This window comes from Melozone crissalis, unplaced genomic scaffold, assembly GCF_028551555.1.
Source record: "Melozone crissalis strain CALT ecotype California unplaced genomic scaffold, PUWL_Pcris_2 ptg000006l_1, whole genome shotgun sequence".
NCBI lineage: Eukaryota > Metazoa > Chordata > Aves > Passeriformes > Passerellidae > Melozone > Melozone crissalis.
In genome coordinates, this window is record NW_026535784.1 from 44,589,417 (window position 1) to 44,610,678 (window position 21,262).

Genomic DNA, 21,262 nt, shown 5'->3' on the forward strand with positions numbered 1-21,262 from the left:
GAATATACTATGAATTAGGCAATCAATCACCAGTCACAGGTCACAAAAAAACCCCATTGCAGTGTTGTATTCTAATATAAATCTTTCCTATTATTAAATATACAGTACTAATTTAGGAAAATGTTGAGTTGGTATAAGATTCATACCAGAAATAATTTAAACAACCAACATTTCTCTAAAACGGCGCTTAATGAAAATTGATTGTACTTTCCTCATGAGAAGAAACATGAGGAGAAACACCTCTGAGAAGGAAATCATAGTCTCAGTCAACGCAAGAAGTAGAGATGATAACAGCAGCATTTCATGAATGTCTCAATGTGCCAGTACTTTGGCAGTGTGCAAGACAGATGCTGGTTGTTAAATGTGAAATAATTTTGGATGAATTTATTCTACCTGCACTGTGCCATTTTTTCCCTATATATTACCTCACAACATACAACTTGGAATGGCAGGACTTTGTAATATCATGTAGCATGAGATATTTAGAAAAATCATCCTTTTATATGCTGTTCAGATACAGAGATCTATTGTTAATTTATGTTCTTCAATTTATATTCTAACAAAACAAGCGGTGTCCTTCTGAAGGAGTACCACATGTCACAGGTTTGGATCTAGTTTTCTCCCAAGTGAAAGAGATTCCTATGAGCTCTGTGTAGTCTTTGATACAAATTTTGCATGGGCAAAAAATTCCAATTAGAATTGCATACTTTTTCTCTCTGTGCTACAGGCAATATGATTTGAGTGTACACAGCCTTAGAACTTTCCACTGAACCTTGGCTTTGCAGTAATTTTCAAACAGGGGACTCAAACTACAAACTGAAAAACTGTAATAAGTAAAAGTTCAGTCATGATTTTGTGTTTATATCTGTACATATTGAAATAAAAAGAGGGTTTACTTGGTAACACATTTAAAGCCTTTTGGGTGTTGTGGATGTGGTTATTGCCTGTGGCAAAGGTGTGATCTGCTGTAGAGAATGGTCACAGAACATGTTTTTGCTTAAGTGAGTACATGACTGTGAATTATAATTTCAGCTGGCCAGTTTGTTTCTCACACCAAGTGGCAAGTGGTTGAATGATTCTCTAAAACGAATGTATATAAACCCCTATTTTTTTGCCAATACCTTTAACAGTGATTATTCACTCAGTCTGATTGTTCCTTTGTGGTGGTATCCCAATGATGAATCCCTATAGTATTGAAAATGAAAGCTTTAAAAAAAAGTATATTTGGTGTATGTCAGGACAGTAGCATTTGAATCCTCATCTCTTCAATGTCTGCCTTTTTTTGAGAAGCAAGATTTTTGTACTCCTGATTCCGCTGATTATCAAAGAGCTTTAGAAATATGTCTTTGAAAAGAAAGTAAAAAGACAAAAATATGTGAGAATTTGGAAGGGTTTTTTTTTTTCCAAATGAGTAGCATGGTTTTAAGAATTTTTGTACTTAATGAAAAAGGAGAACTAACCAATGAGTGGAGATCTAGGGACTGACCCAATAAAACACGCCTACACTTTTGTGAACAAATGTATATTTTTGCTGTTTTGTAAAATTGATGAGTTTAAAGGCAGAACCAATCAGTTTTGACACTTCTTGTCACTTAAAGTAAAACATATTTTACTCAGTGGTGTGAAATCTAGGCTTTTCTGTGAAGTTTAAAGGACAACTTATGAAGCTGTGTAATGCTAGAGAAGAAATGACAAAAGTATGGTGATGAATCAGACATGTAACTTGCTGTTTTTGAAATTGCACATTCTTAGACTTCTAGAAGATTTCTTGCTTTTATGTTTTTGCTGCATACTCTTTTTTCTTTGTCACAATCTCCATTCTACTTCAAAATTATGATACTTTTAAAATATATTCCTTCCTGCTTGCATCAGGTGTCATAGAGTTTTATAATATATTGCAACCTGTTACTTTATAAATCATCTTTACTGAAGGGAAGCATTTAAAAACATGATTAATTTTAAGCATTTTAACATTCTATTGCCATGTTTATGTTGCTGAGAGCAAATTATCTTCTGTCTATACTCCAAGATGAATACCCTATTTTTTAAAAGATATATAAATTAAAATTGGTACTACTTCTACCCTAAGAGAATCATGCTCATTCACCATTGTTTTTATTTTAATGTTTAGATCTAATTTGATTAAATATGGAGCACAAAAGGCTAGTTTAACAGGTCAAAATATGAGTATGTGTTAGCACTTTTTGTTGATATGTTATTCTTTTTTACGTTTTTCTGGACGCATAGATACAAAAAGAATGAGCAATTATATTTCAGAATGCTATTTCACTCTGTCATTATTAGTGTGCATATACAAGAAGAAATTATAAAAATATAATTGTTGTGCTTTTGAAATGTCAATGGACCAAATGCCACCAAACATGCTTTAAATACAAGCAAATTGTTTCGTGTTATATCAAAATATTCCTGAAATCTCCTTTTTAATTCAGCATATCTACTTCAGCCATGATACTTGTGTTTTGTTAAAAAAACTCCTAAAATCAGGTGCTCTCCTACATTTCACAATCCTATATAATTATGAAAATATTTAACATTCTATATGTTGATAGGCTTTGAGGATGACACCTCTGTGTTATTTCTCATTTTCAGCTAAATAGTGTAAATTGCAGGGATTGAGTGTTCAAGTTTTAGGATTTGTGTTTCAGGGCCTTGCTCAGTAAATAGCATCTGCATTGTGGTAGTTATATTCTTCTGGGCTTACACATGAGACCATGTTGGAAGTGGAAAATTATTTTTGTTAGAACAGTGGGTATAAAGTTGGTACATGTGTGAGGAGATATGGGAGAGGGGAACAAATGCTTTTGGGAGCTTGACTGCTTCTTCAGATGATTAAAGTAATATTTTTCCAGGATGGTCACATTAGGAAGGGCTTTTGTACCTGTAAAATCACCTCATTTCTCCAGTAAAAGGGGCACTTGGTGTGAGTTTTGTGGCCGCAACAGGATGCTGAACCAATTGAACACATGGGATGTTGAAATGAATAGGATTAGTTGTAAAGCAAAGAACAAGGAAGTCCTCCTGGGGTCAGGACTTCACAATATCTATGTGAATGCTTGTCAATGCTCTATTTCTAACTTTCATCTGCTCTATTTCTAACTTTCATCAATAAAAAATGTTTTTTCTTTTTTTTTTGTGAATGATTTTTGCCTTGTGGAACAATTACAACCCCTGGTTGTGTCAGGGGCATCCTTGCGTCTATTTGACAAGAATGAGTTAGATAATTCCAGTCTATCTTAGAACTGGAGATAACTTTTAGGGAGAGAATGGATTTGGGACTAATGCATAACATACACCATAACATGGCAATATGTGTGCTTATTCCCTCTGTGTCCGTTTTGGAGCTGTTTAGAAGGGACAGCTCTCTTCACAATGCTTTCAGCAAACTAAAAATTAATCCAGTTACTGAAATCTACCATGGAAGAGAAGAAAGTCTCTATAAAGTAGGAACTATAAAAAGAAGTTGGCAGGTTTAATCCCCTCTGAAGCTGTAATCTTGCAAACTGCTGGTAGGCTGCCATTAAGCTGTTCATAGTCTGCAGGACTTATAGAGAGTACTTAATTAAATATAGTCTCTTATGGCCACCAACACACCAGGACAGTGTACTGCTGTTTCTGCCCTTTACCTGCTCTTTGCATTTCCACGCACCTGAAAGGCGCTGAGATTGGTTAACATGATTTGCTTGAATTAGAAAAGAAGTAAAATAAATTCTTCAGGAAGTGTTTAAAGATGTACCTCTATGAAGTTATTTTTGTTCCAATGACAGGAATAAACTTTATTATTTATGTGTCTAAATGTCTGTCAAGTATGCATAACACAGTATGAGGATCTATTAGTAGCTGATTTACATAGATTTACATATTTTTGTATTTTAGAAGTAGCTGATGCTTCATATTTCTGGGAGGTAGGCAACATGCTTCTCACTCATCTTTTATAATATTCTCCATGATTCCTTTTATTTGAAAACAACCAAAAAAAATTCAAACTCAAATCCATCCTCTGTCCTGATAGTCTAGAACTTAGAGGAAATGGAAAAAATGCAAGAGAATTAATAGTGAAGTTTTAGATAGTAACATTAGTAAACACTAAAATCATTTACAAGCTGTTCTAACTGGTTAAAAATTGTTTTCATATCTCTTCATTTTTACAAGGCCCTATAAACTGAATGATAAAATCCCCTTGGCGTATTGTCCCCTAAAAATAAATACTTTGCATGATATTAATATTTATTAACACACAACTTTATATTTTCATCAACACTGAAAACTTTATCTCATTGTAATCAGGAGTCACATCTCTCAGTGCTGGACATCTGCCTTCAGAGAACTGTGAAATGAACATCCAAATGATCTAACTGTGAGGGATATGGTTAGATTGGTCCCAATCAAATGTGTGCATCAGTCCTAAAAGAGCTTTCCTTTAACACTAAGGTCTTTTCCAGAGAAAGACAACTCTAAATCCAGATAATTGAAGTTGGGATCGCCTCTGCTCAGAAGTGTCTTGAAGCTTTGTTTTCTCTTTTTGAGAAATTTTTTTGTAAGATTTCTGGTATCTTTATCTTAGAATTACTTTAGTTAGAAACATCAACAAGGTTAGTTGGGAAAGTGAATGATTTAACAACAAATATAATTAGTATTTGAAAGTACTGTCAACACTTTTTTAAGGCAGTGGAAAAATCACTTTCTGGATATCACTTTATGAAGCTAGCAAAGCTCTATTTAATTAGTTAACAGTAGAAACTTAAGTGCTCTAGAGAGTATTCTCTGAATTACTAGCATAGTTAAAGTCCATGAAAATGTAAAACATAGATCTGCAGAATTTGGATTTTAGCATGCTTCTTGATTTAATCAGGCACTCTAAATCCTGTGGCAGATAAATGAGGGACTAAAACAAGTCAAAAGAAATTATCAGAAGGGAAGCAAAGGCTGACTTAGAGTTTTAAAGCAGCAGGAGAGAAGTTTCTCTGGTGAGGAAATATTCTGGATGTGTAAACAGGCTTGATATGAGTCTCAGTCTTAGAGGGACAGCATAGAAAACAAAGACAGGGTGATGGTGATGAATTGAGACTGGAGGAGAAGACACAAAAAAGTCCGGAAAAAAAATTGGCCTTGAGTTACTGAAAAACAGGAAGAAAATGAGGGATCAAAAAACCCCCAAAAAGCTATGTGGTTTAAGTAGCAGTTTTATATTTAATCACAAATGGGAAAGACAAGTGTAGGAATGTGCTGATGACATTCTCCACAATTAAGTGGCATCTAAAGGATTGTTCAATTTTTTTTTTTTTTTTTTGTCATTTGGGATTTTGACTTTGTCACTAATGGAGAAATAGAATACCAAACATTGGTTTGGTATTTTTGTCCTTGTATGGGAAGACTTGAACCATTGAGTGTGAAATGTGCCAAATGGAATTAAGTACGATTCTGAAAAGACTAAGTCTTTTTAGCATTGTTACTAATTTTTTTTTTCAAATTAGTAATATCCTAGCTGTATTAGAAATAGACATTTAGTAACTTGAACTTTATTACGTTATCAAGTTGTGAATGTGAGTAAAAAGCTGAAGGACTGCATCCAGAGAGAACAGAAAATATACAGCATTTTGAGTGATTTAGTAACTGGATTGCTTCTAGCTCTGTTCTCTCTGTAAACATATCTTGCCCAAGCAGTTAAGTGGCTTCTATTCAAAAGCTAGAACATTTTAAATATATTGTCAGAATTATAGCCCTCATACTGAATCACTAATAGAACCACTTTGAGCTGTACTTAAACGAATGCACACCATGTGCCCCAGTGGATGGGAGAGCCAAGACTTGGTGAGTTACTGTGTGGAATTCCAGGTTGCTGTCCAAAATTGTGAATTTCGACTGTAGATCCATAATACAGAGACCAGCTCAGTCTTTTCTATGACATCTGTCTCCAAATAGGTTATGGATGTTTGCATTTCTTCAAGTGGCCTGTTATACTCTGAAAAGTAATAAGTTTCTTACAGTTCACAGTAATGAATCTCCCATTTTTTGCTTTTGTTTAAGCATTTTCTTAGTGTGTATTGAATTTGCAGTCTATTTCCTGTTTTTACAGAACAATTTATTTATTGAAAAACACACAACACAACACTTAGGCCTAAGATGAGAAAACACCCATAACCTATTAACTGATTTAATTTAACTGAATAAATTTATAATTATTTAAGCACCAGTATGAAAAGCAGCAATTATAATGCATGTTTCAAATCAATACACAATGTAAATGTTTGCTCATTTTTAAAAGCATTTAATGTGTGCATACTTTCTACCAACTTAGTAGTAAGGATTGACATTCCAAACGTGATTATTAAAAGAAAAGGCAGCACAGTGGCTAAAGTTGTTTTTAGGCAACTAGTCTGTTGGTAGCTGAAATGGATATAACATAAAGAATAGTTGAGGTATCATACCCTATATATGGCATGACATACTGGTCTTGGACTTGTTTCTGGAATGTGCAAAGGAGGAGTGCTTTTTCTCTCTGGTCCAGAGAGATTTGTAGATTTGTTGTAGTAAATCAGGGAAGTCAGAGAAGAGAGAGCCTGCTAAGGAAAAGCAGTCATCTGATTTCCTCTGAAGGTCACAAGTGCAGAGAAACTAGAGGTGTTGAATGAAATACCAGCTACTTAAAGGAAAACAAAGTTGGAGATGGGCAGGAGTTTAGGGTGTACAGATGAGGAAAACTTGCTTGGAGAAGTCAATTCACACAGAAAATTTTAATACATATGCCTCCAGTTGAAGCAGCTGCAGGTAGAGTTAGAATGGAAAAGAACTGCCCTAATTGAAGTATGACCCAGAGGCTGGAACAGGGTAAATACAGCATTAAACTGACCTACATCACAGGATGTACTAAAAGTGGTGTGTTTACCACCTAAACATGGAGCAGGGACTGAAATGCAAAAGACAGGCCACTCCTTTCAGGCATTTTCCTCAGTTTTTCCTTCCCTCTGTTTCTGAAAAGACTATGTTCCAGGAAAGAAATATCTGCAGTTCAGGCTGAATTATGCATGTACGTTACTTATCTTCTTTCTTCTGCTCTTCTTAGCCATCACTTTTCACTTGAGAGCACGTACTCCAGCGGGCTGGCGTGCTGTGCCTCAGGGAGTGTTCTGGGCTCACAGCTGCGCGCTTTGCCATCACAGGAGTGTGCGGTTCAACTCCATCATATACTCTACCTCTTATTTTGTATAAGAACTATATCCCTGCCTGCTTCAAGGGAAACAGTCCCATTGAAACCTTTAAACTGGCTCTTGGAAGTTAATAATTTTGTTAGGTAGGGTTAATAAAAATTTCCATTGTCTAGCATTTATGACACTGGTAATTTCTTGAGACTGCAGTGCATTGAAAACACATGGTGTATAAAAACTGAAACAATACTAAAGCCAAGTGAAATGGAGATTTTCTGCTTACTAAGGTGTTTAGCTATAGGATTTTTGCATGATTTCATGTGGGATTTTAAAATCCATTTGATGAGATAAATTACTCCATTAACTTTACAATAGGTAGCTATTATTTTATGCTCATCTAATGCTGTGATACCATATGGTGATGGAGATCTGTATGCCTCTAAATGCTTCACATTTATTTTTGTCATTTTGTAGTAAATTGTATTTCTGGAAAGGAGTGCTTTTTATGTAGCTACTATGATGGTATTTCAATATTGCCATTACTTTCTGAAGTTGGCTTTTGAAAAAATCTGTGTTCAGTTTTTGTCTGGGAAATTGGATGTGTTAACCCTGCAATGCAAAGATTGTCTGTTCTCCCAGGCAGCCAGTGCTCCATGAACAAACGATGTTCTTAGGGCTATTGGAGGCTTAATTTTTTTTATATCTTACTTTAGGATAGAAAGTATAGAAGGTTGCTTCTTATTTCATCTGCCTTCTTACAGTAGGGTCTTCTTCAGTGATGATCCTCTGCAAAAATGCAGTTTTTATATGCATTAAGGATTAAAAAAGACAAGCTCTGGATTTGAGTATTTCTATGAAATTAATTCATGTCCAAGTTACTTTTCAGTTTGTTTAAGAGAAATTTTGTCTTACAAATTTTACTTATGAGGTGTAGAAGTTAACTTGTCAGATTTGGAATGTGGCTTTTAATTTTTTTACTTGAACAGGTAATCCTTAATGAAACATGGTTTTTTTTTTTTAACTTTCTGTATTATTTTAGCAATAAATGCACTTTATTGTGGCTGACACATTCCATCACAAGTGTCCCCAAAGACCCTTGCTGTCTTTATGTTGCAGCCCTCAGAAAATTAACCTACTGTCTCGATGGCCAGCCATGAATGCCAGCTTTATGATTCTCATATATACCTGCTGTTCAAAGGATAACTTTAGTAGCATAAAATGTTTTGTGTCATGCTGATTAATTGAAAGATAGCAACTGATGGAATCACTGCACTGAAGTCAGAAATTCCACACCTTCTGTATTATCTGACAAAAAATTCTTAAGAAATAGTGTGATACAGCAGCTTTCTACTGGCCAATTATTCTTGCATGTACAAAAACTTGGATGGATTTTTGGATAAAATTAGAATTTATTTAGGTGGTTGTAATCAGGTACAAGAGAAAATTTAAAAAAGCAATCTTCATTATTGTAATAATAAGGACACTAAAAAACCCCACGCCATGATTTATGCTCCTATCAGTATCCTGAGTGTGGCAACTGTTAGCTTTAAACCATCTTTTTTCCATATCAAGCTGGGAAGCCAAGTCCTGGCGGCATGGACTCATTGAGGGCTATAAGGAATAAATGTTCATTACTGGCTATGGTAGCTGTGAAAATTTGGATTATTCTTTACAAATGGACTGTGAGAAAACATTAATAATCAATTATATTACCCTTTTCAGTGTTTTTAAAATGTTCAGGCATGATATTTTTGGTTTTGGACACTACTTGCCCTGAGATCTGATTTTGCTCTCTGTCTTTTTATAAAGAACCTTTTGATCTGAATATCAGTACATGAAGAGGAAGTGAAAAAATAATGATCAATTTCTGTACTTAAACACATGCTAATCTTTCTGAAAAAAAAGTCTGCTTTAACATTATAACATTGAGATTCTGGCATGTGACTCTTGCATCCAGCTGTTTAAGTTCCTCACATCTTGCTGTTTAGGAAGTCAATTTATTCTTTACAGAACTTATGTTGTACAGATAAATTTGAGACTATCATGAAATAAGACATAGTAATCAATTTCAGCTCAGCAGTTGCCTGCTATTAATTGCTATTTACACACATTTAAATGCAAAGCTCATGATAGCACCGATTCATAAAATGTTAAAGATATTTTTAATGTGGAGAAAAGTTTTGAACTCTGTATGTGGCAGTAAGAATTTGCATTCCTGCTCAGGTAGGCATCTCACAGTTCTTTAAAGATTTCCCCTCAACACAAGCTCATTATTGTGTTTTTGAAATCTGACTGAGAAGATATTTCTGGATTTGTAGCTAGTGCGTATGTTTAATACAAAATATAGGGCAAAAGTTGCATCAAAATAAGGTAATTTGACCAAGACATGATCTTTACTGTGTTTTCACTTATGTTTATCCTTTGATAATGTTAGCTGATAATAATAATAATAATAGATTTTGTGGCTTTTTGGGTTCTTGTCTGTGCTGCCATCATCCACAGAAAGTCCATCCAGTTCCTACCTGCATGGTCTCATATTTGGGATGTCACTGAGACAATGTCATATAGTTCTGCAGTTAACACCTATTCTGGAATTAGCACATGGAATACTTGTGCATTTTGTTAGCACAAAGAAAGAATTCCAGAGAACATGATAAATGGAAAGCTCCAACTCTTTAATTGCTAGTTATCAAGGTAAGGCATGACCTATATGAATATTTATGTATGATCCCATACAGAAAACTAACAAATAATATTGCCAAGGTAAAAGCAGTGTAGGATACGGCCTTTGCAGGCAAGACAGTCTGAGAAAAGTTGTTACCTCTTTGCTATAATTGGCCCAAGGATGAGTGCAAATGCAGGTGAATCCAGGTAAATTATTTTGATCAAAGAAGCAAAATTCTAGCTCTTGGATCTTTCTAGCCTTTATGTATTGACATTTATTGCCACTCAATATCAGATCAGCATGGAGCTAGAATTCTATATATTATTCTATAGAACAAATTTATGGCATCAACGAATATTTACTTTAGTTACTTCACTTTGAATAAGTAGAATTTTTCAGTTTGTTTTCAGTGTGACCTAACAAAACTTTTCCTTATTTTTCTTTCATTTTTTCTCTTGACCATCTTTTCCCTGGATTGTAGCATGTGCTCTAGGAAGAGATGTGATGTTACATCTTTCTAAAAATCTTTTATTGTCTCCTTCAACCACAAGAGCATTACTTCAAGAGTTTTGCTTTTAGAGTTTAAATAGGTTTGAAGATAAAAAAATGGAAAACTCTTAAAAAGCATATCCTTGGTGAAATATTCATTAGTATGAAAGCTCCAAATCCCTCTGGAATGCTTTCTGCCTCTTGTTGGTATCACTTCCAAGCCTGCTGCATTCCTCCCCAGCCCCTGTGTGAACATGGGACCACCTGGGTGAGTGTTTAGTTCAGGGCTGGGCTGAAGCTCCAGAAATGAGTCTGTGTCAATGTGTTGAGGTTCCCTAAAGCCAAGTGCAAAGTGCTGCCCCTGGGTGGGGTGACCCTGTTAAATCAAAAGAATTTATCTAAAAAACTCAGGTATAATATATATTCCAGGTGGCTTCACGCAGCTTTTGAATTTAATCAATTTATTCCTATTATTTATTTATCTTTAGATGAACAAGGTCTGTAGTGAGAGTAAATTGATGTATTTGTTGTCTTCTGTAGATGCAAATCTAATTAATATCTTCATAAGCCTCATCTAAATTTTTTTGTTGTTTGCAAGGTGCATCTTGAAGGAAGCATCTTGAAGGAAATCTGTTACTTATTAATCCTCCCTTGCTACTACATGCTGCGATGAATTCAACAAGTGGGCCTAATCTTGAATTATTTTCAAAAATCTTATAAACAATAGGTTGCCTAAAACTTGCTGTAAAATGTATTTTTTTATTATTTGAATTTGGGGGATGCGTCCTTATGAACTGCTTTGCAGCAAGGGCTTGCAGAGGCTTCAAAGGTTTTATATCTGCTATTACTGTTTTAAAACTCATTTTGGTAATTTGTAACTTGAAGCCTCAGAAATGCCATCCAATTTTGATATCTAAATATCAACAGACAACAGTGTCTCAAATGAATCAAGATACATTAAAAATGCTCAAATGGCTTTAAGAAGTTGAATTGAGCAAAAAGGTGGGATGATAATCAGTGACCAAAAGTGTTGTCTAGATACTGCATTTACCAATGAAATGATACAGCTTTTCATAGGCTGGGCTCAGGTCCCTGAGTACTTTTAGGATTAGAAAGTCACCATGGCTGTTCCTACCTAGTCACAATTCAAATCTGATCAAAGATTCAGCATGCAAGTTTGTTGTGTTTTTTTAATTACTGGAACACGTTTCAGCAGATTAGATGAACAATGCTGGGTATTCAGCTATGTTTCCACTATGAAATTAAGAAATAAATTGTTTTTCTGGAGTCATTCTTTGGATGCTTTCATGCTTTGAAAATTATTTGAGTTGTCTGCTCTTTAGATATGTCCAGCCTCTGCCATCCTCTGCCAGGTTTTTAATGATCTTGGGGATTTGGACCTTCAACACCCTTCTCATAAAAGCAGGATTTCTCCTGAATCTTTTTTTCTTCCCTTTGCAAGGGTTTTTTTCTTTATAATGTGATGTATCTCAAGATCTGAAGAAGCTCAGATGGATCTGTAGGGCCACCTGATAAGTCAATTTTTTTTATGAGCCAAGGCCATATTTTGAATGTGCAGGTCAGAGAAAAGGGACTAAAATTTGATGATGATTTATCTGACTTTGTAGATTAAAGGCTCTATAAAAGTAACTAATTCTAAATTATGTCAATAATGCTTTGAAGGAAAAGACAACTGTAGGTCCTCACAAGAGGATGAAAATTGTGATATGGCTTTAAACTTTGGGTGATTGTAAAACCTTTGGTGTTTTCAAAACTATTTCCACACTGCAGATGATCTGACAGTAGAGCAATAGGAGTGTGTTTGGTGTTGTGAGGCTTTGACTTGTCAGACTTTTTTGCATATATTAAATTGCTACATCAGCACTTCCTTTTCCAGTTAGAGCCCCAATACTGGCACCTTCACTATCACTTAAGTACATGCACACAGAGACATTTGTAATAATAACAATACCTGGATTTCCTTTTTACCATTAAGTTCACTGAAAAAGAAATATTTTTATTTATAAATACTTTCAAGAAGCACATCATTCTATGATTTATATATATAAAAATACTTATTTACATGTGTGTATGTATGTATTAAGGATGTATTTGGTTTATATATAAACTCCTGTTCTATGAAGTTGCTATTGAAAAACCAATTTTGTTTCTAAGTCATTAAAAACCAAGATAATTTTGAAACTTGTGAGTTCGTGATAATAGTTTTAGATCTTTAGATATCAGAGGACAAGGCTTACTGTCTTTATCTTTTGTTTTAAAAACCATTCCTAAGTAGCTTTATTGCTAATTTTAAAGGAAAATAGTTTATTTTATCACCAATGTATAAAGCTAAAAAAATTGTGGTTTTAAGGAAAGCCTGACAGAACCTTAAATATGACAGGAGCTAGCAGGTGTCACATAAAAAAGTGATTGAGAAGAATGGCTATAAATAGATGAGCCATTTTAGTCATTTGCTTTTGAAAGCAGTTTAATAATTCCATGCTGAGTCCCCTTTCAACAAATTTAATGAAAATCAGCATGATGTTGTGGCAGTTCCTATTGGATTCTTTCACCATCTTCTTGTGTTTCATGGTGTGAGAGATTAAAATAGCATCTAATAAACTACATTAGCAGCTCTACATTCCTCATCTGAGGCACAATTGCACACAATTCCTCCTCCTCTGGAGGGTGCCCCTGTGTTTCAGTTCCTTGTCACCAAGCCTAGGAGCCGAGAATTGCTAAACAGCAATTTTGTGCCTTTATTCCCTGTTCATTATGACTGTCAGTGTGGAGCTACTCTGAGGCATTCTGAGCAGGAAGTAATGATTTGATTTGCAGCCTACTGTGAAAATTTATTGATTTGAATGGACTTTTCTGAAATTCTACTCGATGAGCAGGAGAAAAATAGATGCCTGTGTTAATGTTGTTGTCTATTGGTTTCCATAGATATAAGGCAAAGCAATATTTTAGACTTAGAAAACATTCTTAACAAAATATGAATCATTTAAAAATATTTTTACTTTTTTTTTTTTGTCTTTGCATTTAGGATCAAGAATCCTAAATGAGTTTATTACAGTGCTTGAGGAGCTATGCAGTTTCAAGAGAGTTCAATATAGGGTCAGCTGCTGGGGACTTTCTAAAACTTAATTATTTTTACACTTTTTGGTTCCCAGTGAGCTTGCAGAATATAATAGAAAAAAGCACAAAGAATGGTGGCTGCACTTTTTGAAACTATTTTAGAGGTAGAGTTTGTGGTTTGTTTTGAAGTCTCAGTATATTGTTAGGCTGCTGGGAGAGACTTCAATTCTTCTTGGGCTCAAGGCACAGTGTCTATATAGTGCTCTCATATTCTCAGTCCTTTCAAGTTTGGGAACTCCTGTTGCTGGTTAAACGAATAAAAATACTGACTGTAGAGGAAGGTGATTTAGTTGAATATTTAAACTATCTATGTATAAAATATACAGACAATATATTTTTAAATTAGATGTTCTGTCTCTAGCAAATAATGGAAATTTTAAACTAAACTGAAACTTCTGCACCGCAGACCTTGACCAGGAGAGATGTCTGGAAGTAACATAAACTTCCAGACTTCCACACAACACAATATAGATAATTAAAAAAAAAATTCAGTACTGCTTACTTCCTAAGCACAGGACGTCCAGTTTCTTGTATTATGTATTTTAAATTTAATGCATAATTCCTGCTCAGCAGTAGTTTGGTCATATATTCCAACTGGTCTCAAAACTTTCCTGGTCCTCTGGATTTCAATGCTGGGAAGTTTTATTTCTTAAAAATCCTGTCCTGCACTCTCAGCCAGATCTCCAGAATGGTCTGAGGTCCTGCAGGTGCTATGTTAACTGCTCTGTAAATTTAGCTGAGTTTGGGACTGAACTGGAACAGATGGTTCATGGTGGTCTCTTACAACCAATGGGTCTTTACAGAACCTTCAGCTGTTAAATTGATCCAGCCAGAGGTTTTCCTTACCAAAATATGTACATAAAATAACATGGATGAACTATATTTACCTTACTTTTCTGACTTGTATCAGTCTCCAATTCCTTTCTGCTCTCTGCTGTCCCAGCACAGCCCTCTGACTCTCATCTTTGATGTAGTTATCATTAATTTTTGGAAGCATGAAGGACTATGGGAAAGATTGTGTGAAAGACTGTACATTTTAAATTTTAATCAGCTCATTAATTCTGGTTTGGTTTCATAAAACATGGATTTTGGGGAGGCTGATGCTGCTTTGTAAAAGATATATACTTTTTTTCGAGTGAGGATTCAGTGAAATGAATTCCTGCAAGTGGGTGCTTTAATGCAGGATGTGCAAATGCATTTGCAATAGTAACAATCCCTGAATGGCCACTGATTCTACATGGTCTTCCCCTCATATCCAATCAAAATATAAGATTTTTTTGTAGAAAAAATTGCCTTTAATTTCTTTGCCCCTCAGACACTAGAGAAAATGATTAATACTTCCTTTTGAAATTCCCTGTTCATATATGCTGGTTGTCACATATTTGAGAAATACTGTCTTGATTAGCTCTTTTAAAATGAATGTGAAAATGTCCTGAACTAGGCAAAAAATGGTAAACTGTAAAATATTGTATGGAACTGAATCATGGTCTTAGTGAAGAAAATTATTTGAACTTGCAAAGAAAATAAACCAGCCTTTCCCCTCTCCCAAAGAATTGTAGAGGATAAGAAAGAGGATGGGGGATAGCAAAGATTTTAAAAAGAAAAATGCAGCATACTATAGCTGTCTTTGCTTTTTTTTCAGAGTTTGCAGAGGATTTTATTTCAAATATAGTCTGGTTGGGGCTTTTTCCTCTGCTTGATTGGATTTATTTATTTTCTCAATGAGAGTTTACATGTCTGTTGCTGAAATCAGATATATTTGGTGGTTCAAGTAAGGATTTTGGTAGCATTAAAATGGAATTGCTGTGTTTTCAGTGAACAGTGACTATGTGCTGGACAACTGATGTGATTTAATGGTTGCCAAGTATGAGCTGAACAGAACAAAAAAGCAAAGATGGTGATACTGGCAACCAATTTTATTGGTAATTGTAATTATCAATGGTCTTTTGTATTAGGGGAGTGGTGCAACTTCTGCTGACTTTAGAAGGCAGTAAGAATTTTGTTTTTTAACAAAACCGTCAGCCTTGCTGAATATTTTATATTTCTTTCTAATAAAAGTATATTTATTTCACCATATAAATAGCTTTGAAATGTTGCAGGTGCAGATTTACTCTCAGGTGGATGTTTCTATAACCCAATTTCAGAGGCCATTTGCCAAGGATTCACTGCAGCCCCTCAGTCCCATCGCCCTTCTCTGCTTGGGGTGGGGACACCGTGGAGCATGTGGGAGTGAAGGAGGGAAGTTGAACCTAGGGAAAAAAGAGAGGGAAATAATTGTGATTGTAATTTGGTCTTTGTTTCTCACTATCAAAGTCTATTTTGATAGGCAATACATTAAATTTTCCACATAACAAGTCGAATTTGCTTTGACAGTAATTTGCAAATGATTTCTTCCTCACTTGATCTCAACCTATGAGTTTCTTCTTTATTTTTCTTTTTTTTTTCTTTTTTTTTTTTCCTCTGTCTTATTTCTCCCTCTGTCCTGTTGAGGAAGGGGGGATGTGACAGCAACTGGGTGGGTGTCTGGCAGCTGGCCAACATCAGCCCTCCACAAAGTTATTACTTGAAGGTAATCCTTACCTGCAGAGAGCTTCATTCTGTTTTCTCTGAGCTTAAGATGAATAGTAATTCATCAAATAATCAGACCTTAAAAAACTGCATTATCTCTTCTATAATAGCAAATAACATTTTGTCAAGCTCAAGAAAATCTTTTTTTCCTTTCAGAAACGTCCTTAAACCCTATAAAGCAGTGGAGTACATTAATGACAGTGTAAATGGATCTCTGTGATATGATATTTGAGGATTTTTAACAGAATACTGCTAGAAGAATAAGGGTGGATGTTCATTTTGATGATTCATGACTTCCATAAAGAGTTTTCAAACACTATCATATGCTATTTATTAAATTAAAGAGCCCAAACTGTACTGAAAACTTTCACATTTTTAAAAAGTGCATAGATCAGCTGCCTACCCATGTGTACTTTAATCTGTATAATGACATTCAGAGTTCTATTAAATGATGTCGTGGTTCTATAACTGATATAGGAATAGGGCTGCTGAGATATAAGGTTTTCTTTCACCTCTGAAATATAAAAATATTACTTTTATAGATTTTGAAATTAAGTAGCTGTTCTTCGATGGTGTCTGAATGGTTGATAGAATTGACAATATTTGTACTTTTTACTTATATGTCCTAAATACTGTACCCATTAATTTCCCATTTCTTTTTGATGTATGAAGCTATACATTTACAATGAGTGTGATAGAGACATTCAAAAATTATGCAATAAATAATGCAAAAGACAATTTAGTTTCATCCCTCAAAAGACGGTAAAATTCTGAAGTAACTTTTTAGTAAGACAGTTCTTCAATAATATTAATGAATGGTACACTCCTGTGTAAGCTACCTCATCTTTTTATGTCTTATATAGACATTAGTGAAATCGCATTATATTCTGATTCAAATTGAATTACAATTACATGACAGTCTTTATGCATTAAGATATTTGGAATTGATTTGAAAACTACATGGGAATATAATTATATTTCTAAAGAATCTTTCACTGAAGAATTTCTGTCCCTTAATAGTTACTGCACTTCATAAATATTCCAATCAACCTATTGTGACTATTGCCCAGTGGAAATGGTCTGCAAAATCAAAATATGGGAGGTAACTAGGAACTATTGGCCACCTTTGGCATGAACGGGAAGTCTGTTACACAAATAATGAAATATGAGGTGCTTGGTGTTGGGATGAGTAAAGATGATGGCATCTATTGGATTTGTCTACTTTCAGCTCTGCTGTGTATGAAGCAAAAAATGAGAATAAAATGTAGAAACATATGGGACTGAGATAAAAGAGCCATTTAACGTATGTGCTTTGATGCTTTCTTGACTTGGTCTTGCTGGCATGTGGTGTGCTTACAGATGGTTCAAAGCCAGTGCACCAAAAGGCAGGGCATAGGGACTGAGGATGCTTCATTTTTTATTGTAATGTAGTCACTTAGGAGCTCATCACTTCATCTGCATGGTCAGTGCACAGAGTCCTCAGTGGGGAGCGTTCCATTTCCATTGTCAAAACCTGTTAGTCATCTTGCTTTTCAAGCTCTGGGGAGATGGGAAGTGCTGTGTTAGAGTACAACCTTTATTTAAGGACCTTGAGGGTTGCAAAAATGGCAGACTCTGAGGACAGTGTGTTTCTGAGTTGAACTGGTAGGACTTAAAATATAGGTCAGCAACCTTTAACCTCATTTTACAAAGCATTGTTTGGCTATATACAGTAATTGTAAATGTTCATCTCTGAAGGTGCACCTTTTTTCCTATGTAGGAGCATTAAATTGTCTTAGTTTATGTCATCTTGTCCCAGTTCCACTATAGCGAAGCAAATTAACTGCTTTACGTGAGGTCGGGTTTCACTTGCACTTATTTATCCCCCATTTATTTATTCATGGTGTCAATATTGCTGCTTTATATTGGTTTTGATGTCACATTCATGAAGCCATTTCAAAAACTTACACTGTTAGCTCTTTTCCCCAGACACTGCTTTGATTTTTTTATGGAAAATGAACAAGTCTGTTCATTGGAGAGGGGTTTGGAGCCTGTGTGTCCCAGCCTCCAAAGCTGGTGCTGTGATTTCCAGGCTTAATGTGCATCCATTAATAGAACAGAGAGAAACTCTGCAGCTCCTCTGCATGGTTCAGGAGGGATGGGGGTGACGCACCTGAGGCTGGCTGTGTAGTTCTGAAAAGCAGAAGTCTGTGATGCTGAGAGGCCCAACAGAAGCTCAGCAGTGCCTCCCCAAAGCTACAAAAGGGCAGCAACCAGCACAAGTACCAGAACTTGTTTGGGCTGCACCTTACAGACTCTGTTTTAAAATGCCTCTAATCCCAAAGGTCCACTCAGCCAGCAGATCACCTGGTATTTATGTAGGTAGGGAGAAAGTTTTTATGCAAAGCACTAAATCACCTGTTCCTTCTTGTACTGGAATGATCCCTAAAAACTGTATTTTGAACACTGTAGAACAGTGTTGAGAGAGGCAACTTGAGATCAGCTCCTAACCAGAATAATTTCTGTTTTATGACTTGCAGGAAAATACATCATCAGATTCTTCTCTGGCAACCAACAATGTCCTGAGCACAGAACATGGAGTAAACAGGAAAGGAGGTGGACAGTGAGATTTGTATAACTCTGGCTCTTTGTTTCCAGATGTTTTGTAAAAACTTTTTAAAGACAAAACAGAGCACATCAAGCAGGATAAAACACCTTCTTAGAAGCATTGCCCTGGTACTGATTCTTCCAAACTTGCTGTATATGAACTCAGGAAAAAAGGAATTGCTTGGTTGCCTCATTTGGAATATGGGAAAGCCTGTCTGAGTACTGCATTTGGATCTGAGCATGGTTTTGGTGGAAACCATGATGGTGAAATTAGTAGAAAATGTGGTCTCTAATTGTTCTCTCTATTGTCATGACATTGGGAGATGCTTTTAAAAATTTCTTTAATTTTTTTTCCCCTGGGAAGGAAGTCTGAATGAATGTCTGAAATTCTGCTGAAGAATGGATCCCCAGTTTGCACCAGCTGCCTTTCTTTTGCTCCCCAGGATTTTTTCAGCCCATTGTTTTCCTCCACAGCCTTTGGAGAGAGGGCATAGGTAGTATTAACTCAAAGTAACTACAATTCCATTGGCAGCATCATACAGGAAGAGAAGATCTAAGTGCTTCTAGCTCTTTTGATTTGAAGTCAGGAGCTTTTATATTAGCAGAACATCCAGATGGCACAGTTATAGATAAGTGTCTTTAACGTGAGAGGTTTTTTTGGGACAAAACCATTGATACTTGCTTGAAGAGATAAAAATCAGTTCTGCTGAAGCTTAGTACATCCTCTAATACCAAGCATTATGTGCCATTAGTTTGAGAGGGCAGAAGTACTTTTATTGAAGTAAAAAAGACTGTCCTGTGTGCTATTTCTGTTATGCGCCTTTGGTTGGACCTCTGTAATTAGCACATAAATAGAATTTCAAAGACTTAAAAAAATTAGCAAACTGTTCCATGATGTTTATAGCGGCTGTTTCTGCATGATGCTTTGTAGGTGTGCTTGAATGTCTCAATGAGATAAGACTGTTGGATGGTTAGGGAGAATACCCAGTTTAACCAAGTCCTTTTGTTACAGTTCTCATCAGAGAGAATTTTCAGTTCATCTCTCTTGTAATTTGGGTAGAGTTGGTAAAGAAAAAATTATGGCAAGTTGGTTGCAGTTGAGACTGTTAATGTCTTTCAATCAAGTGATTGATTTTGTCTCAATGTTAGCTAAGTTTGTTAAGAAAGCAGAGTTGTCCAGGTGATTTCTGCTCTCATATTCTCCCTCATTATACTTCCTCCAAACAATATAAAATTTTCAATAATGATGGGAAAAATAGAACTTCAAGATGAGAGTTTCCAAGCTTTTCTTCTGGTATTTTTTTTGTTGTTTTAGCCTTGAAAAAATCTCATACCTGCTATGAAAAATATTCCTAAGCAGGAAAAATAAATCACAGGTACAAACCAGATTTGCTCAAATATGAAAATTCTTGCTTTTAGTAGGGGCGAAACACATCATGTTTACCCAAAACTACAAGTTAGAAGCTATGTACTATTTTTCGTTTTCTTTTTTCCCTTTAAAGCAAATGAAATATTACATCTATGATAGAGATTCTAACTCTGAATGGAAGTCAGCAAAATGAAGATTTGTCAGTACTTATGGCTTCACAAATAAGGTGGTGAATAAAGATTTAATCACACTACTACTATTTTAAAAACTATTTCATTCAGTCTGGCCCAGCAGAATATTTCTAATTGGTTTAAAAACAATTTTCAAGTGACAGGTTAAGAAAAGGAAACTTAAGATTAGTTTATTAAGTGGTTGCTATCCAACAGAACATTTATGTTTTTCAGTGTCTTGTTCCTTGGAAAATTGAAAAACTAAACACAGGTCTGGTCTAGCAGCCTTTATGATTAGGCTGTTGTACATCCATCATAACATCATTCTGATGGACACATCCTGTAGTTTCACCTTTTATGATGATTTCTTCCCATATCTGTGATGTTTCACTCAGTGAAACACAAATGATGCAAATGACAAAGGATTTAAAGCCATTGACTTTCCAATGTGCCAGTAAAGTAATGGCAATTTCTGTGCTTTATTTGTATAACAGGCATTCTCATGTAACACAGGCATTCTCATGTAACACAGATGAGGTTGTGACTTCAGATCTCATCTGCCTGGAAACAAGCTGGTTATATAAAGAATTACTTATATAGCAAATGAGGGGAGAAGTTGTGAAGGTTGAAAGGGATGCAAGACTGTGTAGTCCACTCTTTCTCTGTATTTCATCTTATGTATAACTTTGTGAAATTTAGGAAAGAGGCTTCCAAAACAAATGTCTCTGAGAATGAGCAAACACACTCAAAAAACGCCCCCAACCAACAAGCAAGCAAGCAAACAAACCTTCTGGGAAATAAAAACCACAGGAAAAACTTTGTTTTGAAATGCCCAAAGCTGTCCTTATTTCTCTTACATATCCTACTCCAATGTGATGGTAATATTTAAGGATAAACTCGCAAAGAAGGTTTGATTAGATCTGTTATGAACTGGAAGTACAGAAATTTCCAGAAGCAAGACTGATTATATTCTTAAAAATGCACACTGCCAGGATAACTTTCAAATTTAATCTGCTCTGTCAGATGCTGTGCCCAAATGCAAGACATAAAAATTACACTCCATGAGAAGTGAACTTGGTTTTGCAATACTTGGAATATGTGTAATTTGCTTCTA

General features: G+C 35.3%; 1 protein-coding gene across 1 annotated transcript in view; it reads left to right on the plus strand.

The window, feature by feature from the left end:
* Positions 1 to 10,683, plus strand: part of TSPAN5 (tetraspanin 5) — a 244,698-nt gene extending 234,015 nt beyond the window's left edge. The window contains exon 9 of the transcript XR_008484405.1: positions 10,671 to 10,683. The gene's annotated coding sequence lies outside the window, so the exon portion shown is untranslated. The remainder of the gene's footprint in view (positions 1 to 10,670) is intronic.
* The last annotated feature ends 10,579 nt before the right edge of the window (positions 10,684 to 21,262 follow it).